Below are 5086 nucleotides of genomic sequence, written 5' to 3'. Positions count from 1 at the left end.
GCTCCGCTGCCCCTCTGCTTTATCGTGCCCTCGGGCATGATGCCCTTCTCCAGAGACTTGTCCCTCCTGACCACGTGCCCGGCAGTATGTGAGATGGCATCTCACTGCCCTCGCTTTTAAGGAACATTCTGGCTGTACTTCTTCCAAGACAGATCTGCTTTTTCTGGTAGTCCGTGACACTCTCAACACTCTTCGCCAGCACCGCAATTCTCCGGTCTTCCTCATTCAGTGTCCACTTGCGCGTGCACCTGGCCAATTGAGAAGACCATGGCTTGGGTCAGGAGCACATTAGTCTTCAAAGTGACAGCCGTGCTCAACGCTTTATAGAGGTCTTGCGCAACCGGTTTACCCAATGCGATGCATCATTTGATCTGTGACTGCTGGTTTCCCAGGGATTTGAGGGTGTTCATCATGTCCCCCTGCAATAAACAAAGCTACCAGGATCGCCCTTGCTCCTGCCTCTCTGTGCACGTGGGTCAGTCTTTCCTTGGTTTAATATCTAGAAACAAAGTTGTTGTGACCCCAGGCGTGAGCATTCTTGAACTGTTAATAATGTCTTCCAACAAAAGCCATACTGATTCTACTATGATCCACCTACGACAGGCATTTCCTAGGAGCTCTGGTGGCATAGTGGGTTATGCATTAGGCTGCTAACCAAAAGGTCAGCAGTTCAAAACTCCCAGTTGCTCTGAGGGAGTAAGATGAGGCTTTCTGTTCCTGTAAAGAGTTACAGACTTGGAAACCCACGTGGCCATAGGGCCGCTGAGACTTGGAATCAAATTGCTGGCAGTGAGTATTCAAGGTGCTTCTACCAATACTATGTATCACAAGTCGTGAAAATTTAAAACACATTGGAGGAGCCAAATAATAATAATACCACAAAAACCCAGCCAACTAACCAAACAAAAAAGCAACAACATAAAGAAAAACAAGAAACAAAAAGCAGCCAAACCCAAACCCCTGATCTACCGCTGCCGATTAGATTGTCGATTAGATTGTCGGGTTAATTGGAATCTGAGTCACCTTCGTTTCCAACGAGGTTTTCATGAATTTTACTCCCCCAGGTGGCCAGCCACCCCATCTTACATTCGAGAGCAAAACTGCTTTGGAAAAGGGGCCTTTAAAAGAATGTGGATAAATTGAGAGTCGCATTGCCTCCAAATGAAGTTTAACGTCGATGTGAAAATGTGTGACTGGGAAGGATCTCAGACACAGCTCAGAGCAATTTCTAGCTACTTACTAGACACCCGTCAGAAGCGGAGTGATGCGAACACGGCGCCCTGATTTGTCTGGGGCTTATTCATTACGGAGCTCCTTCTGGGCAATGACACAAATTGTCCCGCCACCTTTCCTAGGGAGCGGAGTAAAGGTGATAATGCTCGATTCCCGGTATTCATCAAGGCAGGCTGGTAATAGACGCGCGGATAAATGCCGGTTGGATCATCTCAGATGTGTTTGTGGAGAGAATGACTCAGCAGGAAACAGTCATGAGACGGGGCTTTTGACTGGGTGCAGGCTTAAGAAAATCCTTTGCTTTATACCCTGAACAAGCTAGTGCCGTGAAGTGGTCTATTCCGACTCTTAGGCACCCTCTGGGACGGAGCAGAGCTGCCCCTGCGGATTTCCGAGGCTGTAATCTTTACAGAGGAACCCTGGTGGCATAGTAGTTAAGTATTGGGCAAGGTCAGCGGTTCAAACCCACTCGGGGGGAGAACGAAGAGGCAGCCTGCTCCTGTTGAGATTCACAGTCGCAGAAACCAGCAGGCCGGTAGGGTCCCTGTGAGTAAGAATGGACTCGCTGGCAGTGGACTCTAATCCTGACATAAGCAGTGGCCACCCCACTCTCCTGCAGAGCAGCTGGTGGGTTTGAACCGCTGACCTTGCAGTGAGCTGCAGAGTGCTTTACCATGGCACACCACCAGGCTGCCTCACTTTACAGCAGGGGTGGGGAATTTGCCAAGTGCCATGCGCACATTTGGAATATCACGCGTAGGCCCTGCTGGTCCAACATTTCAACTCACCCCTGGCATGATGATGGCTGGGACGGCTTCCCTCCGGTGAGGTGGGTGATAGGAGCCGGTCCGCACGGTTTTGTGGGCCTTGCTAGAGGAGCATTACAAACTGGGCTGTGATCCTCAAGGTTCAGTGCTCGAAACCACCAGCTGTGTGGCAGGAGAAAGACGGGGCTTTCTACTCCCACAGACAGCCGCAGTCCTGGAAATCCACAGGGGCACTTCTACTTGGCCTCGTGAGCCGTTGTGACTGGGCATGGACTTGATGGCAGTGAGCTATTTATGATAATCTGGCCCTTGGCTGGATGGACGTTCCCCACGCCCTGCTTTATGCCTCAAAGTCGCTGTCATCGAGTGAATTACAACCCACGGCGACTCCAGGGGGCAGGGTAGAACTGTTCCTTTGGGCGTCTGAGGTTTCACATCTTTTCGGAAGCAGACAGCCGCAGCGTCCTCCCGCGGAGGTGGGTTTGAACCACTGACCTGGAGGTTGGCAGCTCGACGCATTTCCCATGACGCCTCCAGGCCGCCTTTTGTACTTTATAGTTTAAAATTTTAATCAGGTTGTCAGCCTAAGTACTGCAATTTGGTTTTCACGTGGAATTGATTGCCTGCCATGTTTTGCGATTGGTTTCCTCTTTCAGAGTCCCCGCAAGTTGTGTGGAATTGATTCCAAGCGCTCAGGGCTGGAGAGCCCCCAGTGCATGCTGTCCTTCCTCGTGTGGACTCTCGTATGAAGCTTTAATTGCGGGAGCTGACACCTCTCCCTGCAGGCTCTTGCTGGCAGCAGATTGCTGTGTTCTAGGCGGCGGGTAGGGGTGTGTGGTTACTAGGAAATTGAATGTAGAAAAACAGACATGTAATATTCATGTGAATCCTAGGAAGGACTTTATCGTTCACACCAAGCTGTCAAGGCACCAGGAAACTCCGTGGATCCTACCTCTTCCATAGATACCCGATTTATCCAGGCCCCTCTGTAGCAGTGTCTACCGCTGGCCAGTCTGCCATCCAATCTAGCCCAGGCCACCGTGGGCACCTCACATTCATCTTCGGGCATCCGCTCAGCTCTGCGCGGTGGGTATGACTCATTCACGGCCTTCAGTCGCATCTCCTCTGTCCTCCTCGCTAAGCACATCCAGGGCCTCCACGGAAGTGGGCCACCTCCAGCTCCAGCTCCAGCCCCTGGTAAGTTACGCCCATGAGGGACCTCTCATTTTCTTCCCGTGATTGGCCAAGAGTCAACACGTGGTTTTGTTGACAAGGAACCTTTGGGAGGGATTCTCCGAGGGTGCTCCTGATTCTGTAGAAGGCTACGCATTGGGCTGCTAGCCACCAGGCCAGTGGTTTGAAACCACTGGTCACTCTTCTGGAGAAAGATGAAGTTTCTTATTCCGTTTAAGAGGTACAGGCTGCGAAACCCACAGGGGCAGTTCTCCCAGGTCCTATAGGGTCACTGAGTCTGAACTGACTTGGCGGCAGTATTTTTTTTGTTTGTTTTTAAACAGCATCTTTTATTTTATAATAAGAGGGATATTCAATACATTCAGGGGAAAGGGGAGTTAAAAGATGAAGCGACCAAAGGAATTTCATCTCTTAACCTTTTAAGTGAGGACCTGCAGCATGGGAATTTAAATTTTGATGCCTTTTAAGCAATTCAAGTCACCGGACCCAAAAAGGAAGGCCTGAGAAACAAAGGCCAGCCTGGAAGAGAGGCCCTTTCTTTTCCTCCTTGAGAGTACAGATGACGATTTGAGCTGGCTCTTAATAGCGGTCGCCATTCGGAGCATTCTGCAACAGAGAAGAAAACCGCACGCATAGAAAGGAGCTGGATTCCAAGGGGGTGGGGGGTGTGTGCATGAGAGGGCTGTCTCCTGCACGCCTGTCTCCTCCATCGCTGTTCACAGGACTCGGAGAGGCTGTAGGCGTCTGCACGCACAGGCTCAAGACCCGGCTTGTTCTCCGATGTTGTGGAAAAGGACTGTCTATCTTGGGCAGAGCAGGTGCTCCTCCATGACACTTGGATGGAGGCCAGGGAGAATGTCCCCCGGGAGCATCCATATCCTCATCGGGTGGGTTTGTCCCAGCGGAAAAGAGGAAGGCACTCAAGGAGATGGATGGGTGCAGTGGCTGCCTCATGGGCTCAGGCATGGCGGCCTTGGGGAGGATGGCACAGGACCGGGCAGGGGTTCGTTGGTTGCACACTGGGTCGCTGAGTCAGAACGAACTTGACATCACCTGACAGCACCATCCCAATCGGGGCGTGCGGGCCATGTCTGGGAGAGCGATACTTGCTTTGATTGTGCTTATCTTCTTTGCAGAGGCTCAATGACAAGGCTTTGTGAAGCTCAAGTCAATGGCAGTCATGAGACAGATCCCCAACGGGGCCATTCTGGAGAGGGGTGTTCTGTGAGAGGCCCCAGGTCTGGGACTCCAATCTCACCTGTTTTAATGCAGGCATCCAGAGCTGGAGGAGGGGCTACAGGGCAGGTGCGGGGCAGGTGAGCTAGTCTGTAGTGACAGGCACAGGGAGAGTCGCCAAACCCTGGTGGGGTGCTAACCTTGAGCCAGCCTTCCTACAGGCAACCAGCAAGTGCAGTGAGAACAGGAACTGCAATGTCCCTATTCTGGTGATGAGGGCTTTGGGAGAGAGAGGACTGGTTGGCTATTTCCTCAAGGCCAGAGGCCTGGAGAAGGGTACTTCACCGTGGGGAGTCTCCACTGCCCCTGGCACCACAGCCAGTATGCCCTCCAGTACCAACCCAGAGGGTGCCGCTCTCAACGCATCCAGACATGCTGAGAAAGAAAGGTCTGGCTACCACAGCCAGAAGCCCCTATGGGGGCAGGTCTGCCTTCTGACACCTGGGGTTGCCCTGAGTCAGATCCAACTCAAGGGCACTGCGTCTGGGCCTTTTGATTGGTTGGTTGCCTTTTCCAAAGTGCGATTTGGTCGAACGTTTACAGAGCAATTGGGGTTTCCTCCCCCTTCAACAATTCACTCTTTGTTTCCTACCTGGATCCCATCCGGCAATGTCACAGTACCCTTCCCACAGTACCCTGTGTTTCCTGTTTCCTCT

The 5086-nt window shown here is 52.0% G+C and overlaps 1 non-coding gene across 1 annotated transcript; it reads right to left on the bottom strand.

The window, feature by feature from the left end:
* Positions 1–3874: 3874 nt before the first annotated feature.
* LOC142432880 (small nucleolar RNA SNORA73 family) lies at positions 3875–4075 on the bottom strand. The gene has a single exon (XR_012780977.1). It is a non-coding gene; the product is annotated as a small nucleolar RNA SNORA73 family (small nucleolar RNA).
* Between the last annotated feature and the right edge of the window lie 1011 nt (positions 4076–5086).

This window comes from Tenrec ecaudatus, chromosome 18 (assembly GCF_050624435.1).
Source record: "Tenrec ecaudatus isolate mTenEca1 chromosome 18, mTenEca1.hap1, whole genome shotgun sequence".
Taxonomy (NCBI): domain Eukaryota; kingdom Metazoa; phylum Chordata; class Mammalia; order Afrosoricida; family Tenrecidae; genus Tenrec; species Tenrec ecaudatus.
The sequence above is the reverse complement of the archived record's forward strand: the minus strand, read 5'-3'. Positions and strand labels throughout refer to the sequence as shown.